At 41.5% G+C, this 24,512-nt stretch overlaps 1 protein-coding gene and 1 pseudogene across 3 annotated transcripts in view; one reads left to right on the top strand and one right to left on the bottom strand.

Moving 5' to 3' along the window:
• LOC142108564 (uncharacterized) overlaps nt 1-24,512 on the top strand; it is a 625,828-nt gene that overhangs the window by 232,288 nt on the left and 369,028 nt on the right. The gene's annotated exons all lie outside the window — the stretch shown is intronic.
• Nucleotides 14,144-24,512, bottom strand: part of LOC142108402 (antigen WC1.1-like) — a 63,401-nt pseudogene continuing 53,032 nt past the window's right edge.

Here is a 24,512-nt window from a genome sequence, read left to right on the forward strand (position 1 = left end):
TGCTGGTAGGGGATCAGTTTTATAGCACTTGTAGCCAATCAGTTTATTGCAACTTCAGTGACGTATATATCAGACTATCAGATCTGCTATAGTATTACGATTGGTTTTAAATGTACATATATGTGGAGACATAAGGTAGGAGTTGTACCAGAAGCCACCAGATGTAGATAATACTATTGATTTAGAATGACTAATTATATTTTATTTTTTCTTACTTATAAATATGTTTCACTCCATAGTAAAGGTTCTAAACATGTTGTGATAATTAATAAAATAAATTTAATAAAAATAGAATAAAATATTTAAAATAATAAAATAAAAAATAAATAAATAAAAGAAACAAAATTAAATATGTTAACAAAACAAAAAAATACAATAATTAATATGAAGAAATATATGTATATATTAAAAAATATGTATGTAGTAAGTTAATTATGTCATAATTCTACTATATATTTTTTATTTTAAATGGAATCTAGGTTGTGTCTTCTATATATAAAGTATTCTGACTAGTGCTTTGATTATAATAAAAGATCAACATAAGCATCTGAATAAATGCACTACAAAAAGTAAACAGTAAGATATTACGATATTTGGAACTAATACAATAGTCTAATACAGGCCTGTCCATCCTGCGGCCCTACAGGTGTTCTGCAACTACAAGCCTCAGCATGCTTGGCCAGTAGACAACCAGTTGATAGCTGGAAGGGCATGCTGGGACTTGTAGTTTCACAATACCTGGAGGGCCGCAGGTTGGACAGGCCTGGTCTAATATATCTATTGTAGTTACATATGAAATGTAATTGTATGATTCTCTATGCGATGTAATACTATAGCAGATCTGATAGTCTGATATATACGTCACTGAAGTTGCAATAAACTGATTGGCTACAAGTGCTATAAAACTGATCCCCTACCAGCAGTCTAGTAATTCCCATGACTAAGCCTCAGGGCGAAACGTACATCAGGCCGACGTCGCGCTAGGTGACGTCAGACCCGGAAGTGGGCGGAGCTGATAGCGGCGTTCTGCCGCTAAACTTAACTTGCCCAAATAATAAACGACCTCTGATACTCATAAGGATATCTTATTCAACACTAGGTGTTAGCGCTTTAATGCACATTATTCTCCTGTCTATCTCAGCCGCAGATTATATACGAAGGGATAATATGTGGACTTTAGTACTGATGAGATAGGGAGAGCTAATCGCGATACTTTATTCTGACATCAGATGCCAACGTTTTAATGTCCAATACCTTTTTACCTATCTCAGTCGCAGTCTATGCACGGAGGGACAGTATATGTACTCCGGCTCTCTATAGATAGGATCATTAATTTAAGCTATGTAAGGACACTACCAACATTGGCTCACAATACAAACAGGTCAAAATATGAGAATATAAGATAAAAGACACTATAAATATATATTATATAAGACTATTTGAATAGTAATTCTCTCTTTCTTCTCATCTAGTGTATACCTTATCAATGAGGAGCATATTTAAGTGCATGAACCTTCGGTGAAGTATACCACCCACTGCTGCCACCTAGAGTCCGTATATATAGAACAGGATTATAATATTTATTTGTTTGGGATTTAGTGACATGTGAAACATTGTTACTATTTGCTCAATAACACATCAAAGGAGAATTATTCTATCAATCAGTAACCTGTTACATATGGACTATATTCTAGCAGCTGGATATTTGTATCTATAACGCTCAGGGCTAGAATTACTAAGCTGCGGGTCTGAAAAAGTGGGGATGTTGCCTATAGCAACCAATCAGATTCTAGCTTTCATTTACTTAGTACCTTCTACAAAATGACAGCTAGAATCTGATTGGTTGCTATAGGCAACATCCCCACTTTTTCAAACCCGCAGCTTAGTAAATCTAGCCCTCAATCTTGATATAGGCTATTGATCCTGCTTACAGGTTCAGAGGGTATCCATTATCAGTAGGTCTTTATCTGAATCACTATATATGAGAGATCAGCCTCGCCACAGGGTCACTCATTTTAAACCCTACTATTTTTTTCAACACTTTATTTTAATATTTCACTTTTATTTTGTTTTTATATCTCTATGTTATTTTTAATGCATATTAATAAACTTTAATGTATTAATGAAATTATTCATCTATACCTGGAGTGCTATTTTGGTCACTTTTTTCTTCCCTCTTTATGGATTGATATGTGAATAGGACCCACTATTATCACACATGACATTATGCTGCTGAGAAGTAATGGGAGGTGCTGTAATTGAATTATAAAAAAAAATGCCATCTGCCTGCCAGCAGGTGGCGCTCCTCATCACACTGCCCTATGTGTAACTCTCTGCTGACAGTATGGGGAGATCTCTGATGTCACTGACTGAACGGGGGGGCTGTACCTCATGAATGGGCTGGGGGGGAGGGGAGGGGGTGCAGGGGAATCTGCCCCTACCTCCATGTCTGGAAGGAGAGGAGGAAACAGGTTGGTGCCCATAATCTGCCATCACTCTGTCTAACTGGCACATCACTAATTGCCCCACCCCCTGTGGGGAATACGAGGGGGAGGGTGCAGGACCCTAATTGCCGTCTGGAGGGGTGACTTCTCCTAGGACTGGACGTGATGGAGGCAGAACGAACATTGTGACTGAAATGAGGGATGGAAACACAACCACAGATAGTGTGAGGTAAAAAAAAAAGAGGAAAAATGAATTAAACCCGAGAGATAAATAAAGAATATAATAAAAGACAACAAGCACTAAACGAATTGACAGAAAAGAACAATGAATAAAACGGTTAATAACCTCTACATAGACTCAGCCTGACAGCAGCACAGCAGTCACCACAGTAATGAGGGAAACACCCAGTGAGGGAAGACTATATAAACTCAGCAGAGCCCCTCCCCCTGCCCCCATAGGCTGCAGCATGTCACCTGACTTACCCTGTAAGCTTAAGGCCTCATTTGTCATTATGTCAATTGTGATGTTACCTGCAGCAGCAGAAGCGTTACACTCAGTGCAATATAATTACAATGTACAATATAATGGAGTTTTATGAAAAGCTCATTAGGTACATAGTACACTGTGCTGCTGGAAAGCTATGAGATCTATAAAATAAAACTAAAAAAGGATAAAGTACAAGGTTTTATTTAAGCTTTTTATTAATGTTGTCCTTCTACACTTGTGTACGAGCTCCTAAATACAAAAGTAAAGACTTAGGGGGTATATTTACTAAACTGCAGGTTTGATAAAGTGGAGATGTTGCCTATAGCAACCAATCAGATTCTAGTTGTCATTTTGTAGAATGTACTAAATAAATGCTAAATAGAATCTGATTGGTTGCTATAGGCAACATCCCCACTTTTTCAAACCCGCAGCTTAGTAAATCTAGCCCTTAGAGGTGATTTAGGGATGGTAGACGGTGCATTTGCGCTGCTATAATATCACAACTTGCAGCAGTATTTGAGCTGTGTGTATCTAACATTTGTGGCTCCTTGTGCTTCTAAAGACAGATCAGAGGTGTTCATGTGTAAGTACAGTACAGTCAGGGGGAGCAGACACAAGTTAATCACATCCAGTTCAGCTGCATCTTATTTTGGGTAACGTGTCTAGAAAATATATTCTACACCTTACAGGTCTGGTGTAAGTGCCGAGTGATAGTGATGCTGTGTATGCAGCTAGAATAAGAATATTTGCAATTAGGAGCAACTGTAAAAGTGTATTTTATGTACAGTAATAACATCCTGATGTATTTCATGGGGTTGGGTACAGAATAAGGATACTCATTATTCCGACACTACTTACCCCGACATGGAGAGACCGAAGGGCTCCTTCCCCGACCAGTGTGCAGGACGACTTCTGTGTATTGCAACTGGAACTGATGGTTATCCCTGAAGAAGGCAGCGCCAGCTGATGACGTCACCGATAACCGCGACGTGGTCATCGGTGCTGTGAATGAGGTAATGTAAGTATTATCCCTTTACAGCACCGATGACTGCGTCACGGTTATTGGTGACATCATCAGCTGGCGCTGATGTCCTAGGACTAGGACAGTATAATTATTACATCTATATAGACATATAATAACACATATATCACACACCTCACTCCCTGCATTACATAACACATTGCTGCAGTTATATAACAGTGATATGTGTAACACAGGACTAGGACAGTATAATTATTACATCTATATAGACATATAATAACACATATATCACACACCTCACTCCCTGCATTACATAACACATTGCTGCATCTATAAATTCTATATAACAGTGATATGTGTAACACAGGACTAGGACAGTATAATTATTACATCTATATAGACATATAATAACACATATATCACACACCTCACTCCCTGCATTACATAACACATTGCTGCATCTATATAACAGTGATATGTGTGACACAGGACCAGAGGTATAACCATTGCACCCAAAGCAGGTATATGCTACAGGATCCCCAAGTAGGACAGGAGTTGTGGTCAGCTTGTGGGTGCCAGCCCAGCTCAGCTGCCCCAGTGATACTGGCCTGAAGTGGTAAGGGTTAACTTACTGCTTTGACAGTCCAGTCTGAAACCTCTTGCCAGATTTGGACTTCTATTTCCACTAAAAGTTGAAAGATTTTTAAAAATAAAACGTATTTAAAGAAATGAAAAAAATATTTTAAAATCTCTGTTAAAATAAAAGTTGCTGTACTCATTGAACAAAGCATTTTTCCGTGATTAAATGATTTTAATCTGCTATCTGTTTACAGAATATGTATTGTGGTGGTGCAAGTCTCACCATAACACAAGTGCAATTAGCTTGGCGAAGGCTGGGCATTCTTACTGCCGCCAGAGATAGAGACCTACACATTGGGGGGAAGGGGGGAATACAGACAGCTATGATAATGAGAGCACCAGGGAGAGGAACAGAGGTGCTCAGGAACCAAGCACCCAATGGAAGAAGAGCAGAGATAAGGGGAACGTATGTGCACCTATGTGTGGAATAGGCAGCATATGGCCTGTAATGGGGGCAGGGGCAAACGCAGGATTTGTAGAGGGGGGTTTCCATACCACGCTACCAGTGGGCGTGACCATCATGCATGGGGGTGTGGCTATAATGTTAGACAGTGCTCGGCTGCTCTCCAACTCTTCCTATCCCTATAGTATACATACATGCTGCAATAAATACATGCGGCAATGCTGCATGCACTACTGCTCGGTGCACGCAGCTCTCCCTTTTCAAGCAGAGCCGTGTGAAGCTGGGGCAGGGTCCAGCCACCTCAATGGTTTCCAGACACTAGGAAACCCCCCCTCGGTTTGCCTATGGGGACGGTCCCTATGTCGCTCCCAGTATGGTGATTATACAAATGAGCATTAGATCTTTATAGACATGGAATAACACCTCCCAGCTAATAGAAAGTGATGGTGGCATATTACAGCCTGCAGTGTATTGTCAGAGTCATTCAAAGTTCTTCACAATCTTACATTTCTTTCTTCTATTATTTCTGCTTTTTGTTATTACAGATTAAAGCTACATTTTAACAACCATTTCAATACTATTATCATAGATCAGTGCTGTACAGCATTTGATTATAGATATCCATGTTATTTTGCACCCACATAGTATAGGGATGGGTGTAATCAGCTTATCTATTTGATAATTTGTGCAAGAGAGAATATGCCAAAGATTCTTCTTCTTATCAGACATTATAATTCTTTTCTCTTGTTTATTTAAAATAAACACAGATTAGGGAACTTTCAGAGAATAATACAGTAATATAATGACTAGTTCTGACTCTGGCTAATAACCTCAAACCAGTGATATAAATATCTGTGGTAATAATAATGTAACAGTGGAAGATATTGTATAAATCACCTAAGTGCAGATAGAGTCCAGTTATATAAGCTATATATGTCCTGTGTAATCACATACATATTATATACACAATATATAACTGTGCTGACTGCCCCCACTGGGTACTTAGTACTGAGCAGCAGATGAGTCTCCATATATCACATCCTCGGAGGTAACTGCAGATGGGTTTTCCGCCTTTGGACTGTACCAATCAGCAGGGGGGGGGGGGTCTATGTTACACTCCCAGCACTGGAGGCTTCTGCTCTGGGGAGGATCATGCTACCGCACACTGGGGGCTTCTGCTTATTATAACTCTGCTCTGTGCTCAGATTGTGTCAGATGACATCTAAGTCCCCCCCCCCCTCAGCGAGGACTTGGTATCTCCCTGAATATGGCGGCTCCTCAGTCCCCGCGCTCTATGTCTGAGGGAGAACAGTGACTGTCACATGGTGGCTGCACTGACTGCAGGAGGAGTCTGTTATATCAGCTGCTTCTTCTTCTAGTAATAACCACTGATCCCTCCTGACCTCACTGACGTCAGTAACACTAAGACAATAATAACAATGTAATCCTGCGGAGCAATACTGACACAGTGCAACTCCTGGGGGCCGCAGAGGGGAGGAGTCAGCAGCAAACTTAGTGGTTAACTATTTAGGTGCCAGCTCCATGCGCCCTCATACAGCCCCCCCCATGGTAGCAGTGTCCCCCAGAGTGGGTGGAGGAGAAGTTTGTGGCCCCATGGACAGTATTTGTCATTGTTTCAAACATTAACCATTTCATGGAACATGACTGGTATTTGCCACTGAAAGCTGCCATTAGCTGCATGTTTGTGTATGTGGCAGAAAATAAAAAAATAAAACAAATATAAAAAATATAAACAAACAGCAAAAAAAACACATTTTTTTTTTTATATATCTAAAAAAGTCATCAGATAAATTCTATTAAATTTTAAAATGTTTGTTAAATTTTTCATATTGTTTTTGGTTTGTATATTAAAATTGTTTAGTTTGGTAGAAAAACTGGTGTGTGTGTGATTTGATTTACAAATTATTATTATTATCATTATTAATTCATACTTCAGCAAGTTGGCTTCCGGGAGCCTGCCGGGGGATGTGGGCGTGATGGGGGACGGGGCTCCAAAATCTGCGTCATTTTGGCCCCACCCCCAAACGCCACTATTCCCGATGAATAGTGGCGTTTTGGACCTAATTCTACCCACTTCACTAGGAAGTGGGCAGAATTCTGCCAGATGAGGGAGATTGCCACACTCTCCCGTCAGTCCGTGAGACTCTCGCTAAATGCGGGAGTCTCCCGGACATTCCGGGAGAGTTGGCAAGTATGTACTAATTTAAGTAAAGCAGTGGGTTAAAAGGCAATGGAGGAAGAGGCCAATCACGGTATAACAGGGCCACACCTCGCACTAATGCCAGGCTTAGTGGCAAAGTTTGCCAATTGTAGAAATAACAACCAGGGCAATAGGCAGGCTGACACTTTGGGACTCACAGAGACCATTGGTGCTATAGGTGAACAGAGCAGCATAACAAGGGGGAACACATATTATAATGTACATTACAACCACCACTGTATAACATACAAGGGTAGTTGGTGAAACATGAATCAACGCTTGTGTTACACCGATGATGTTACTGTGGCATTCGAAAGTGTAGCGTTCGCTTCTGCAAGTACAGAGAACATCGTACTATTCACGTGAACACGTACGATAGGAACAGTTGCACCAGAAGTCACTGAGCTGCGTATGTGACAATACGCGTCTCGTTGACTCCGGCCGTTCGCAACCGCCAGGTACGTGCATCAGTTCATGTACGTGCGCTGCGCTCAGTTAGCGTCACTTAATGACTCAGGCCCACTAAGTCCAGGTGGACTAAATGAAAATTTAGAATTAAATTGTTTATTGTAAGCTTGGAGAGGGATGGAGACATACTGCTGAGGTCTAATTAGGTTGGGCCTCTTAATGATTGGTAAAGGTACATCTCTTATTTGATGTGAGTGATCCAGTTATATACATATAGAAGAGTCATGATAGTGGGTCTATTGGAAACTAATATAGTCTGGTACTTTCTACAAATCCTGTGGCTCCTATGTCATCTCTTAGATGAAAGGGGTCCAGAGAAGAAAAAAGAATTGTAAAAATGACATTAATATGGAGATATATATATATAATATATATATATATTTTGTGTTTTGTATTTTATATTTTTCTGAGTATATAGTGTTTTTTTAAGATTATACAGATCCATTTATAATTTGAATTATGCTACAATTGAGGGCAGATGAATACATAGTTGTCTAATTATTACATTTTTCAATTTGGATGATATGGCATGCTAGGAATCATTCTTAGTGGGATATTCATTTATCCTGTTATTTATATATATATTTAGTTTAATGTAAGATAATTATATACACGATGCTGAAAAGTTTGTTAAAAGTTTTTTAAATGTTGATAACAAGTTTATTCATTGAAAGTTTTCCTATTTTCTCATATGCAGTCTCATGCACACAGCTGTACTTGCTTGTAATCAGCTTTTAGTATAAAAGGACAATCCCTGTGTGGTTTTCACATTGCCAAGAGCTATATGATATATGATATAGATTTCCTCTAAAGAAATTGTTGTGACGGCAAAGAAACGCGTTAGCTCTACAAGTACCAGCATGTACATTCATCTCACTGCCCGAATTCACTTGATGAAGCCCTAACAAGTGGTGGACTTATAGAACAGATTTTGGAGACTGGTAATAAAGCTATAACTTATTGGAGGAACATCAGTGACAAGTGGTCAGATAGTGACCTATTGTAACGATAATGGTGGTATTACCTGAAGCCCAATAGCCGAGTCGATATCCAGAGAGTAGTCAGACGTTTGCCGGGTCGGTACACAAGCGGGTAGTCAGACGTTTGCCGGGTCGGTACACAAGCGGGTAGTCAGACGTTTGCCGGGTCGGTACACAAGCGGGTAGTCAGACGTTTGCCGGGTCGGTACACAAGCGGGTAGTCAGACGTTTGCCGGGTCGGTACACAAGCGGGTAGTCAGACGTTTGCCGAGTCGGTACACAAGCGGGTAGTCAGACATTTGCCGGGTCGGTACACAAGCGGGTAGTCAGACATTTGCCGGGTCGGTACACAAGCGGGTAGTCAGACGTTAGCCGGGTCGGTACACAAGTGGGTAGTCACAGATGCAAGGTAGAGTAGCAGGAGCTGAGCAAGCAGAATACTCAAGCATATGTCTGAACCAGGAAGTGCCATTTATAGGCCCAAAAAGGATCCAAGTGGTTTCTCTTTGATTCCAAACTGGCCATCTTGGATAAGGGCAAGTTTGCAAATTCAGAGACCTCTAGTGGTCGGAGGTGCAAATGTCAAGGTAATTCCTTACACCTACACTGGTGGACAGACTACGGTATATCTCTGGATTGGATCCCCTCATATACTACGGTGTCCCAGCACGGAGCTGCTGGTCCAGTTTCCGCAGGAGGAGCTTCAATCACAGCGGAGGTTACTAAATCCATCCCCAGTTCAACGGGTTAATCCCTAAGTGTCAAATCTATATGTGACCACAGCTGTTTCCTTTACATCAAGAACTGTAAGTTTGTTCCAATTATATGATGATCATCTTATGCTCCAGAACCCGGTATATGGACTTTTAGCACAACGGTGCTGTTTTATTTGGGCTTCTATCACCATCAATTCTGTGCAGTGACTCTGTAATGATCTCTTAATATTATTGATAATAGCTGATTTGGTTGATATATTAACATTTATCTAATTAAGGCACATGGTATTTTATGCTGATTTTATTTTATAGACCTAGTTTTGCATTTTTATTGTCGTGAGATATAACTGAAGAATTTACACTGAATTATCTATATTATGTGCATTAAATACATTGTTATATTTGTATTTTACTTTTCAGCATCGTGTGTGTTTATTCTTGATCAGATCCAGAGCTGTCTTTATTTCTATTTCTTGGACACAATAACCAGACAGTTTGTGGACCTCATTTTCTGTGAACATTCAAGCAGCAAATTGCACCCAACTGTAAATGACGCCACTACCTACAAATTCTTTCTTTTCATATGACTCCCTCTCATGTGGCCCAGAGGGTCAGACATACAATGAGACCACTTCCAGGGACCCCCAGCCTGTATCTTATTTCCTGCCTGTACAAATGTATTGCTGTGACAACCGCTCCATCCAACTATATTTCTCCTTACTTCTCATTTCTCCTTACTTATCCTCCTCGACCTCTCCGCGGCCTTTGACACCGTGGACCACCCCCTCCTTCTGCAAACTCTTCTCTCTCTAGGCCTCTCTGGTTCTGTCCATGCCTGGTTCTGCTCTTACCATGCTAACCGCACCTTCTCTGTCTCCACGTCCGGCTCTTCCACCGCCCCCACAAGTAGGAGTCCCCCAGGGCTCTGTTCTCGGCCCCCTTCTCTTTTCGCTCTACACTTCCTCCCTTGGTGTGCTCATCTCCTCCTTTGGTCTTCAGTATCACCTTTACGCTGACGACATTCAACTCTACATCTCCTCTCCTGATCTCTCGTCCACCCTCCTCTGTCGTGTATCTGACTGCCTCTCTGCCATCTCCTCCTAGATGTCCTCACGCTTTCTCAAAATTAACATCTCCAAAACGGAAATCATAGTCTTTCCTCCTTCCAGACTCCCCTCTCACCACAACCTCTCAATCGTTGTTAACAACTCCACCATCTCATCTGTCACCCAACTCCGTTGCCTGGGTGTCACCCTTGACTCCTCTCTCTCTCTTTTGCCCCCCACGTCCAATCCCTTGCTCAAGCCTGTCGCTTCCAACTGCGCAACATCGCCCGCATCCGACCCTCTTCCTCTCACAAGACGCCACCAAAACCATCATCCATGCACTCATCATCTCCCGCCTGGACTACTGCAACCACCTCCTCACTGGCCTCCCTCTCTCCCATCTCGCCCCGCTCCGATCTGTACTCAATGCAGCTGCCAGACTTATCTTTCTCTCACGTCGCTCCTCCTCTGCCTCCCCTCTCTACCAGGCCTTACACTGGCTCCCTTTCCCTTACAGAATCCTCTTTAAACTCCTTACTACCACTTACAAAGCTCTCTCCCAGTCTACTGCCCCCTACATCTCTAACCTCCTTACCAATCATACTCCCGCTCGCTCCCTGCGCTCGGCAAACGACCATCGCCTCTCCTCCACTCTCATTACCTCTTCCCACTCCAAGACTTTTCCCGAGCTGCCCCCCTGCACTGGAATGACCTCCCTCGCTCCATCCGTCTCGCTCCCAATCTGTGCTCCTTCAAACGGGCACTCAAAACTCACCTGTTCCTGAAAGCCTACCAACCATCCACTTAACCCCTCATCCACTCTGCTTGTTCTCCCTCCTCTCCCCTGGTCCCTTTTTCTCCATTGCATCACTGCCTCCCTTCGTGCCTGTTTTGTCCACCCTCCCTTAGGATGTAAGCTCATATGAGCAGGGCCCCTCTCCCCTCCTGTCTTCATACAGACTCTTCTGCTCCGCCCTCACTCCATATGTCTGCCCGGAGTTTCCAAAGCATTGGTACTTAGTGTTTATTGTTCTGTGATGTTTTACCCTGTATGGTCTACTGTTCGTATTATGTAAGGCGCTGCGAAAACCCTGTGGCCCCCAACAAATAAATGATGATAATAATAATAATATTTCCATGGACAGGTGGGATATAGGCTGAGTTATCACCTCTACTGAAGATCGTGTCACTGCTTGAACTTACCTCCATTAGTATCATTGTCATAACAGAACAGTCAAAATCATTGACAGATGGTCCTTGACTTACTTCATGTTCTCCTTTCTCTACCACTCTGAAATGTTTTTGGTATTACTTGGAAAAAGGATTTTTTTCATGTGTGTCAGTTTTCAGTCCTTGGGGAAAACAGCCCTCTCCCCTGTCTTTGGGGTGAATTAGGCTGGGTACACATTACAGGTTTTTCACCCGATAATCAGGACAATCACACGATCAATGACCGTTCGGCCCGATATCACATTAGTGTGTACACTCCAACGATGAACGATTATCGTTCTAAAGCTCATCGTATCATTTGATTGGATTTTATAAATGGACTAGAAATCTCGGTCAACCATAGAACAATGTCGTTCCAATTCTGCAGTGTGTCTGCACTCAGCACCAGCAGTGTAGGCAGATCTCCATAGAGTTTACGTTATCACAATCTTTTCAGCAGATGGTTATGACAGATGAAGAGCACAGATCTGAAGGTAAATCATGTAAAACGTGTTTAGTGTGTACACATGAATCAGCTGCTGATCGGAACTTTCAGTCGCTGGTAAAATCGTTAACAATTTTGCATTGGCAAAAATTTTCTGTAGTGTGTACCCAGCCTGAGACCTGCTCCAGGTGTCATCATACTGTCCAGGAGAGATGATAGATAGATAAATACAGGGCCCGATTAAGGGTTCCAGCCGCCCTAGGCTATTACCGCCGCAGCGGCCCCCTCCCAATATAAGCGTGCAGGAATACTTCTGAATATGTATATTCAGGAGAATTCGTCAGCATTCAAATTTAGACAGAGTGCACATTCTCTGTTCCCTGTTCTTGCTCTTCTCTGTTCCCTGTTCTTGCTCTTCTCTATTCCCTGTTCTTGCAGCTTTATTGTCTTCTAGCTGCTTCTGGTAAGTCGGGGTCCTGTTTTGAAAATATGCAGCAATTGTATTATAATGCTAAATATTAATAAATCCTGAATGATTAGGCTCCAAAACACAACAGTCCATAGTGGCCAGATAAAACTACCCCATAGCACAGGGATATGTAGGCAATAAAATATATCAAAATTGTTGCCAAAGCGCTATAATTAAATATAAACCTCTACCAGCCCCATCTGACTAATATTTAGCAGTCTAATGACCCTATAACCACAGAGACCATCCTCATAACCGTCACACAATACAAAGATTATGCCCCCACAAAGCTGCTCTATTTTTTTTAAATAGTCCCCTCAACCATTTCATCAGCCCCATTTAGCCTCTTCACCTGCCCCATTAGTATTGTTATCTGACCCCATTAGCATTGTCACCTGACCCCATTAGCCTCTTCTCCTGCCCCCTTTAACCTCTTCACCTGCCCCCTTTAGCCATTAGCATTGTTATCTGCCCCTATTATCATTGTTACTTGCCCCATTAGCTTCTTCACCTGCCCCTTTAGAATTATCTGCCCCATTAGCATTGTTACCTGCCCCCATTAGCCTCTTCTCCTGCCCCCAGTAGCCTCTTCTCCTGCCCCCATTAGCATTGTTACCTGCCCCCATTAGCCTCTTCACCTGCCCCTTTAGCATTATCTGCCACCATTAGCCTCTTTACTTGCCCCTTTAGCATTGTTACCAGCCCCTCCGCCCCCAGACATTAGGACTTACCTGTTGTTCCTGGGCAGCAGTCTTCTCTCCAGCGCTATACATGACAGGCAGTCTGGCAGCGATCGCTGCTAGCTGCCTGTCAGTGCGGCTGTGGGCGCTTCTTACTGTGGTCACGTGAGATGTGGAAGTCCTGATCTCACGTGACCACAGTTGGAAGCTCCCGCGGCCGCACTGACAGGCAGCTAGCAGCGATCGCTGCCAGACTGCCGTCATGTAGTAGTGACAGTCGGGCCGCCCCCTTTAGACAAGGGGCGGTCCCGATGATGCAGGCCCGGCGCTGCCTTAATAATAAAAAAAAATGACAGGGAAAAAAATTATTCTGCGGGACGCTACGTTCCCTCAGGCTCTATGTAATTAATGTAGAGATAAGAATCGATGAAGGAACAGGAACAAACAGGTCAGGATACAGGAGCCAAGAACATGCAGTCACTCACACTGAGTGCATGGCCAGTGAGGGACTAAATAGTGACATGTTCCTATAAACTCACAGGGGAAGGAACACTAACACTGCATCTCAGAGCTAAGTGACAGCAGAAAACAGTTCTTTCAGAGAGAGAGACACATGTAGCTGTAGTGCAGGGTAGATCTGAGTGCTCACAGGATATAAGGCAGATTTAGACCTAACACTATCGCTAACAAACTATTGAATTGTTCCTTCCCCTCCCATATTTATCTTACTGTGTAAATGAACATCCTGCATCACCCTCTTCCCATACTGGACCTTGTGTTACATTTACTAACCACATCTTACATATAAAACACATTGTTTTCTCTCTACTACAGGAACATGCAGCGATTTTATCTGTTCAGGTAATAACAATACAACAAGGAAGATAATAACACGTTAGTTACCATGTGTGCTGTGTAATACAGGGTCAGGAGACATAGACGACTGCTGGGTGACATTTTATTGAATACGGACGTTTCCGTTACATATTGTTTCCATGTTACATCATTGAATATAAAATGAACATACTGCGATTTACATTGATAATGTCACAATACATTTATCTGAGAATCAAGCTCTAGTAAGATAACTGGGACATAATGTACAATATCCTTTCCTCTATTGCTTTATGTGTTTACAAGATGCAGAAACTAATCACTGTGTGTTTATGGTCAGGACAGTGTGAGACGGATTATCTTTATAATGCAGCCAGTTATATTACAGGAAACTACTTTGTATTTATCAGATCTAATGTGTGCGCTGTCCTCAAGTAGATGCTGCTTATTTCTCCATTCATAACTCTGTCACTTTATGGATTCCAATCACATCAGTTCTGGTTCTTCCCAAGTCCACTGACGTCATCATAACCATAATCAGCGGAGAGAAGATTATTGTCAGATTCAGAACCGTAATTCTGATCATTCAGGTCAAGGAATCCTAGAATAACACAAAGCGGTAAATATAGTGACTACTCGTACATATCACACACGTGTCTTATATGCAATCTGAGCTGTGTTTATTCTATCCCAGGAGCCGTATTACCCCTGAGGAAGCCGTGTTTATACCCATGAAGATAGATACAGACTTTGTACTTCAATAAATAAAGGAAACAGAGACATTAATACAAACCGTTACAAGATGGAGTCACACACGTTCTATCTCTCTCATCCATACTGACTCCTCCATCAGCCGTCACACCCTGAGGATCAACAGCCGCATCATCATATCCATGGTCTACACCCTCGTCTTGTCCTAATATAATACAACCATAGTGAGATATCAATAATGAGACTATGCTGATATGGACTAATGAGCCAGTAACCACAGACATCATGAACATCACATGTAGACTTATACTATAACATTCCACTACTGGTCTACAGAGACGGACTGTGGGGATAGATGGTTTTATATGGTCTAGGTAGACCTAGGTCTATGTAGACAAATCGCCATTTACACATATGTTATAATAGGATATCTGTACGGATTGTCCTCTTTACTGTGTATATAATTGTGACCAATTCATTTCCTTTAGTACAGTATTACTTTGTTGTGTCTTTATTGTCTCAGTAATATACAGTGATGTATAAACCACATGTCTCATCTTCACTTGTATACATCACCCAATGCACTTTATAAACCCACGTTACTGTCACATATTACATGTGACATACATGACTGTACACTAAGCACTGTGACTGAGTGCACTGATCACTATATAACCCCACGTTACTGTCACATATTACATGTGACATACATGACTGTACACTAAGCACTGTGACTGAGTGCACTGCTCACTATATAACCCCACGTTACTGTCACATATTACATGTGACATACATGACTGTACACTAAGCACTGTGACTGTGTGCACTGCTCACTATATAACCCCATGTTACTGTCACATATTACATGTGACATACATGACTGTACACTAAGCACTGTGACTGTGTGCACTGCTCACTATATAACCCCACGTTACTGTCACATATTACATGTGACATACATGACTGTACACTAAGCACTGTGACTGAGTGCACTGATCACTATATAACCCCACGTTACTGTCCCATATTACATGTGACATACATGACTGTACACTAAGCACTGTGACTGAGTGCACTGCTCACTATACAAACCCACGTTACTGTCACATATTACATGTGACATACATGACTGTACACTAAGCACTGTGACTGAGTGCACTGATCACTATATAAACCCACGGTACTGTCACATATTACATGTGAACATACATGACTGTACACTAAGCACTGTGACTGAGTGCACTGGTCACTATATAAGCCCACGTTACTGTCACATATTACATGTGACATACATGACTGTACACTAAGCACTGTGACTGAGTGCAGTGATCACTATATAACCCCACGTTACTGTCACATATTACATGTGAACATACATGACTGTACACTAAGCACTGTGACTGAGTGCACTGGTCACTATATAAGCCCACGTTACTGTCACATATTACATGTGACATACATGACTGTACACTAAGCACTGTGACTGAGTGCACTGCTCACTATATAAGCCCACGTTACTGTCACATATTACAGGTGAACATACAATATTTCTCACATCACAATAATGACTTATAACCAGTGACTCAGTGATATGAATGAACAGTGACCTTTGCTCCCGTCGGTCGTTGTTTCATCATTGTTGAGGTTCTCATAGGATAATCCAGTGTCATCATATTCTGTCATCTTGTTCTCCAGAGAGGAACCTAGGATAACGTCACAGTGACATGTCTGCAGTGATGACAACGTATCTTACTGGAGCGTATATTACATTATATGGAGATAATACAAAGATCTGTTATTCTCCCCTTTATAAATCAAATGGAAATCTACTGCAGCTTATACATTATGTGCTAATTGTATTGTGTTAGTAAGTAAGTCGTTATATAATATAACTGTACAAACACATCTGTTAGTTATAATACATTTCTAGACAAAATGTAACCACTAATGTTTATCTTACCATGTGGTGTTGTCATGTATGTTACCTGGCTCTGGGCATGTATGTTACCTGGCTCTGGTCATGCATGTTACCTGACTCTGGTCATGTATGTTACCTGGCTCTGATCATGTATGTTACCTATCTCTGGTCATGCATGTTACCTATCTCTGGTCATGGATGTTACCCTGCTCTGGTCATGGATGTTACCCTGCTCTGGTCATGGATGTTACCCTGCTCTGGTCATGGATGTTACCCTGCTCTGGTCATGGATGTTACCTATCTCTGGTCATGCATGTTACCTATCTCTGGTCATGTATGTTACCTATCTCTGGTCATGGATGTTACCCTGCTCTGGTCATGGATGTTACCCTGCTCTGGTCATGTATGTTACCTGGCTCTGATCATGTATATTACCTATCTCTGGTCATGCATGTTACCTATCTCTGGTCATGCATGTTACCTATCTCTGGTCATGGATGTTACCCTGCTCTGGTCATGGATGTTACCCTGCTCTGATCATGTATGTTACCTATCTCTGGTCATGTATGTTACCTATCTCTGGTCATGCATGTTACCTATCTCTGGTCATGCATGTTACCTATCTCTGGTCATGGATGTTACCCTGCTCTGGTCATGGATGTTACCCTGCTCTGGTCATGTATGTTACCTGGCTCTGGTCATGCATGTTACCTATCTCTGGTCATGGATGTTACCCTGCTCTGGTCATGGATGTTACCCTGCTCTGGTCATGTATGTTACCTGGCTCTTGTTATGTATGTTACCTGGCTCTGGTCATGTATGTTACCTGGCTCTGGTCATGTATGTTGCCTGGCTCTGGTCATGTATGTTACCTGGCTCTGGTCATGTATTTTACCTGGCTCTTGTCATGCATGTTACACTGCTCTGGTCATGTATGTTACACTGCTCTGGTCATGTATGTTACACTGCTCTGGTCATGTATGTTACCCTGCTCTGGTCATTCATGTTGCCTGGCTCTGGTCATGTATGTTACCTTGCTCTGGTCATGTATGGTACCTGGCACTGGTCATGCATGTTACCTGGCTCTGGCATCATATGATGTATCTCCTCACTTGTGTAGTATTCCAGTTTCTCATCAAGGCCATCAGGGTAAAACACTGCATGAAATAATATTATATTATACATAGAGGGATCCAATCACTGCTTCATATCCTCATTTGTTGTATTTATTTTGGCTAATTTGGAAGGTATGTACCATATACACACAATCTAAGCTCACACCCAGTAACTAACGTGTGTCATACAGGTTGTTATGTGCGTATTGTCGCTAACCAATAACGATTGTCGAACCTCGATTTGTGTTTCCAACGCACAAAGATTTATTCGCAATCAGTAGAATAATATGCTCAAGCGAAGTAATAGTAAATACAGCCGTTACTTATCGCAGGCGCTCTGGATCCAGTGCAGTCATTCAATCCTGAAGTCTGGGGACAAGATGTCTGCACTCTGGATCACAAGCTGCTGCTTATATACACACAGAAATACAGTAATACAATGAAGATGGTATAGCTTGCATCTATTGATCCAGGTCTCAGGAAGGTCCAAGGGGTTGTCAATCATTGGCTGGTTCATCCTAAGGAATCCAAAGGAGGGGGTCATCTCTGCAGGGGGTATGCTCTGCTCTTCCCGCCAAGATTCCTTAGTCTTAAGTAGTTCATAATTCCCTATCATTCATAACTTGTGTATGCACTCTGCGATTCCCTCGCAGAGTGAACCAAACAGTAGGATATGTAACAAGGTTCATTATGATACCACTCATGATGTTATTCCTTCAACCTGTTCCGTGTATTTCACTAATATGCATGTAACTCTGATATAACATATAAATACTACTATATTTCGACATAACTGACTATGTGTTGCAACTACCATTAATGTGTACTATTTTATTAGTATGCGTATTAGTGCGAATGTATGGTAAAAGACCAATTACTGTTGCTGCCACGTGTAGTGGATGCGCACGCCCTTTCACGCCGTAGCGTGCCCTTGTACGCCGTAGCGTACCGTACGCATCTTTTCAGACAAAGACAACCAAGTTTGCTTGACTTTAATTGAAATGACCTTATCTAATTTGCTGACTTCGACAAGGTCATGTCAGAACACTGTGTTACTGTCACATGAAGGTATGTACAGTACACACACAATCTAAGCTCACACTCAGTAACTAACGTGTGTCATACAGGTCAATCACAGCAGAACATACCTGATTGTTGGGACACGCTCTGATACTTCATCATTCTTAGATCAATCTCTTCATACACAGGTTCCTGGGATGACACTGAATACATGTTCCTGAGGTCTGAAACACACATGTAGTTACCGGCAAATAAACCTTTAATCAAACGTCACCATATAAGGAAAATGTGGTAGGATGTATTCTTTTATTACATGTTAATGACATGTCTACAGACCTGTGTCCTAAATGTCCCAAAATGTCTGTTGTACAAATAACAATCTCAGTTATCTTTTACCATCTAAGCTCAGACAGTTCATTCTTTACCCCTAGAAAGAAAACTGTCACCAATAAATCAGGTGCTAAACTCACCTGTAACGTTACGTTATTGTAGGTAGAAAACACCCCCCATGGGCTTTATAGAGCGCCTACATATTACACAGAGTATTACAGGTAATATGTGACCAAGCACATCAGCCCCTACCCAGCAGAGCTTACAATCTATTTTCCCTACCACATATACACACAGGATGATTCTGTCAGAAGCCAATTAACTAACCAGTATGTGTCTGGGGAATGGGGGGAACTGGAGCACCTGGAGAAACCTCACGTGAACACGGGGAGAACATACAATCTACAAAGACAGGACCTGGTTGGAGGTGACCCCATGGCCGTAGTGACACAGAAAAGACTTCCCTTTGGTATATAGTGGGAGAATTATATACTTTTATTTCATGGACATTATACTGGAAAACAGCCACAATTAGGGAAATATTCTCTGTTCTATGATTCTTCTCCAAATTACGTTTATGTAAATAGTATTACCCTAAATACCGATCCAACATGTAATGAGCTACTTTATATAAATATAGGGGTACCACGTATATGTACTTTATATAATTATAGGGGTACCACGTATATATGTACTTTATATAAATATAGGGGTACCACGTATATGTACTATATATAAATATAGGGGTATCACGTATATGTACTTTATATAAATATAGGGGTACCCCGTATATGTACTTTATATAAATATAGGGATATCATGTATATATGTACTTTATATAAATATAGGGGTACCACGTATATGTACTTTATATAAATATAGGGGTATAACGTATATGTACTTTATATAAATATAAGGGTACCACGTATATGTACCACGTATATGTACTATATATAAATATAGGGGTATCACGTATATGTACTTTATATAAATATAATGGTACCACGTATATGTACTATATATAAATATAGGGGTACCACGTATATGTACTTTATATAATTATAGGGAGGCCACATATATATGTACTTTATATAAATATAGGGGTGCCACGTATATGTACTATATATAAATATAAGGGTACCACGTATATGTACTATATATAAATATAGGGGTACCACGTGTATAAGATTTTCTCTTTTCTTCTCTTTAAATAAATGAGATGAGCAGGTTTCCAAAATATAATATTTCTATAGTTTATTAAAAGGATATTATACATAGATACAGCCATACTGGACGAAGCAGACATCGCCATGGTCTCAAATGCAAATTGACAATCTATATTTGATTAAGTCATATATTTATAGAGATGATACTCCTTATGTCTTTAAAACACACCTTCCCAGCTTACATCACTGCTGGCAATCTAATGTCTCTATAATTAAAGTGACATAATCTTTTGGAAGGGTCATCTTGACCTTATATGGAGCCAATATTTCTTTGGTCATATCCGGCTATTGTGAAATACTGGAAACTTACTAAAAACATGTCTCTTGCTATGTAATTTCTGTATTGTGCAATATGTGTTTTTCTGTTCTCTTAAAGCACAGACACAAAATTCAACTAATTGGTAATATAGGGTTTTTGTTTTAAATAATTACTTCGACACATGTATGTGTTCTTTATATAAATATAGGGGTACCACGTATATGTACTATATCTAAATATAGGGGTACCACGTATATGTACTTTATACAAGGTGTGACATTTAGGTCCAGAGACAAATGTGCTCTTTTTATCCTTACTTTTACCCTCACATTACGCTGCCACATTGTACCCATGTGCACAGAACCTTAGGGTGGCAGGAAGTGTGTGTGGGGGGGGACTAGTAGGACAAATGTTGGCGGGAGTAGAATACAGTTCTATAATTCTTCCGCTAATTCCCTTTACACTCAGTGGTGGACGTGGGCTGGTATACGTGGTACGCCATACCTCCACTTGTCCAACTTATTCTAATACATGAGCAGAATGTGCAGTATCAGGGGTGTAAGGTTTGGTTATATAATAGCACCAATACCATACTCACCTCTCTTATATCTCTTCATACGTTTTATCAGAACCCCGACAACAATGATTCCCATCCCAACCAGGGTCACCGAGACGATGAAGACCACAAGGAAAACCGTTGGGATATATGACGGGGGTTGAATTGTTCGGAGCCGCCCTAAATCTTATTACACAGAATATAGTGTCAGAGGGACATTCCAATAATAAGTAACTGACAGCACGACTATTACTAAGATACCTGTGTTATGAATCCCAGTGTATTTACTAATAGCAACAAAAATGTAAAGCAAAGTGTCTTTATTAAAGTGAATACACAAACAAAAGATGACTCAGATCCACAGGTTTGAACAGGTTTCCTAAAGAGACTGTATAGTAACAATGGCAGGTACTGATATAATACGTTTTACCCCAGTCCAAAAGGCACAAGGCAGTCCAGGAGAGCAGACAGAGTCCAGGGATCAAGCAGTGATCAGACAATAAATCCAAATAGCCAGGTTGAGATGAGGCAAATAAGCGAGGTCCAGAAGTCAGGCAAAAAGATCAGGGCAACAGGCAAAACAGCGTGGTCCAAAGTACAGGTAAATGATTCGGGGTCTCAGGCAAGCAGGCAAGGTCCAAGAAACAGGCAGGGGTCATACACAGAAGGTCAGTCCAGCAGGTATATAACAAAAGAACAGGAGCAGGTAGTAGCAGCCAGGAACAAACGGGATGAACTGCACAGAGCACAGCTTGAGGCAGGTATTAAAAGCAGTGTGACAGGTGCAGTTCTAATTAATCCTCAGGCAAAAGATTAACTCCTTCAGGTATGTTGCAGAGTTCAGGAGCAGAACAGCAGCACCTCTAGTGGTATGAGGTACTGCTGCTAGGTACAAATGACAGACAGAGTTGTAACAACCAGTTACTAATACCACTCACAGATATATACATACACGTGGCTCACAGGAATATACATACACGTGGCTCACAGATATATATACGTACACGTGGCTCACAGGTATATACGTACACGTGTCTCAGATATATACATAAACGTGGCTCACGGATATATACGTACACATGGCTCACAGATATATATATACGTACATGTGGCTCAGAGATATATATAGGTACACTTGGCTTACAGATATATATATACGTACACGTGGCTCACAGATATATACGTACACGTGTCTCAGATATATATGTACATGTGGCTCACAGATATATATATAAACGTGGCTCACGGATATATACATAAACGTGGCTCACGGATATATACGTAAATGTGGCTCACGGATATATAGAAGCAGATAAAGAAATAGATAGTATGACATTCAGAATATCTCATGTAAATGATCGGCCACGAGACCTGAGATGGTTATTTGTAAAACATCCAACATACAATCACTCAGGTTAGATGTGACATCTGATTGGTCGGCAGCTCTTACTAACAGGAAGGGAACAGGGCACCTTCATTGTGTTGGGGGATATAAGTCACTGATAAATCGGAAGCATTTATAGAACGTTACCTGAAGTGGTGACTGTTGTTGGAGGTGGATCATTTTCTGTAGGACCAATAAAAATAAATAAAACCAATCAGTAATTACAAATAACATTTCTTACCCATCACATGCTCTGTAATAGGACACAGAAGCCGTGAGGACTATACAGCATTTACTTATTATATCTCTTTATAACACTAAAGTGTTCATATCCCTGTATAATACCCAGTTATACTGACACGTGTACATAACTCCTAATCATGCGTCACATCACTGTATTACATGTTGTAGCGTGTACAGTCCACATGGTGCCAGGGATACATATGGAGACGGCTGTATGACCACGGTGTAATGATACGTAATGATGGTGCCTATCCGGCCTCTTCTGATTGGCTGATTGTGTACTGACCCCTCCAGCTGATAAATGATATCAGGTTGCGTCCTGCTGTTTATATCACTTATTAGTCATTTCTAATTGGACGACTGCGGGAAAGAAGACTCACAATTCATGTTTCATCCCTTAAACAAGGGATGTGTTTATTGGATCACAGTCTATATAATATGACTTTAGCATTTACCACTAACACTGTCAGACCACAACTGTGCTCTACCGTTAGGTGTAAATGTACACACTTGTACACCTGATGTCACCCGGCACAAATACTACAGTTTTATAGTTATACATAAGATCTATCTAACACAATATACACATGTAAGTAACATTCTGTGTATGTCTGTCTCTATGTAGATTCAATGCACAAATGCGTCATCTCTAAATAAGTAAATATGATTAGTGGACTCTCTAAGTTAGCGTTATATAAGGACATACCACATACAGTAAGTTACCCATGCACACGACTCCGGCATCCTCCTTGTGGAGACAATCGCTCATGTTCCAGCGCAGAGCCCAGCAGTCTTGCAGCACTCGCTCATGACCTCGGCAATTCACCTCGCTCAGCCAGATGGGACCGGTCCCGCTTCCCTTCAGGGCCCCTCCAGTGGCATTCATAGCGGGGCCACACCCCACCTGTTTACATACCACTTCTGCATCCTTCATGTCCCAATCATCATCACAGACTGTTCCCAAACCTCCCTGATAATAAAGCTCCACTCTGCCCGAGCAGTTATTGGCTCCCTCTTTGAGACAGACTCGGTCTCTAGATTTGTCGCTTGACCAAAAAGCATTTTGCGTTCTGAACCAATTAACTAAGAACCAATCACAGTGATATCACTAGCTCCTAGTGATGTGATAGGTCAGCTTTGTTGTGATCACAGTGCTGTCACTAGATCCTGGTGATGCGATAAGTCGGCATTGTTATGATCACTGTCACACCGGTCCCATAGACAGGTGCCGGCACTGTGACTTGCCTCTAGGAACTGTGATTGAGCCTATTCCTGTTTCTGAGATACTACTTTTGCACAGGTGTTCCTGGCTGCCTTGTTCTGGACCTCCTCCCGATTCTCATTGGCTCTGGAGTACTATTTAAACTATTCATGGTCCTTGGTTCATTGCCTGTTCTTCGTTTTACTCAGTCTGCACTAGGTCCTGGCTGCCATTACCTGTCCTCCCGTTTGGTCTGCTGAACTCCTTGTTGTTGTTACCTGCTCGTTGGACTTCTGCAATCTACAACTCTAGTACCTGGTACCTGTAGTTCCACGCTGGTCTGCTGAACTCCTCGTTGCCATCAAAGCCTATATGCCGAACGTCCTCTGTGAGTTGATTGCTGCACCTGTGGTTAATCCTATACACCTGCCGTTTTTTACTTTCATGCTGGGTTCTATTGAGACTTTTCCTGTGATTAATCTGCCCGCTGAATTATTATGATCTGCGGCCAAGGGTGCCTGTCACT

This window comes from Mixophyes fleayi, chromosome 12 (genome assembly GCF_038048845.1).
Source record: "Mixophyes fleayi isolate aMixFle1 chromosome 12, aMixFle1.hap1, whole genome shotgun sequence".
Taxonomy (NCBI): Eukaryota; Metazoa; Chordata; class Amphibia; order Anura; family Limnodynastidae; genus Mixophyes; species Mixophyes fleayi.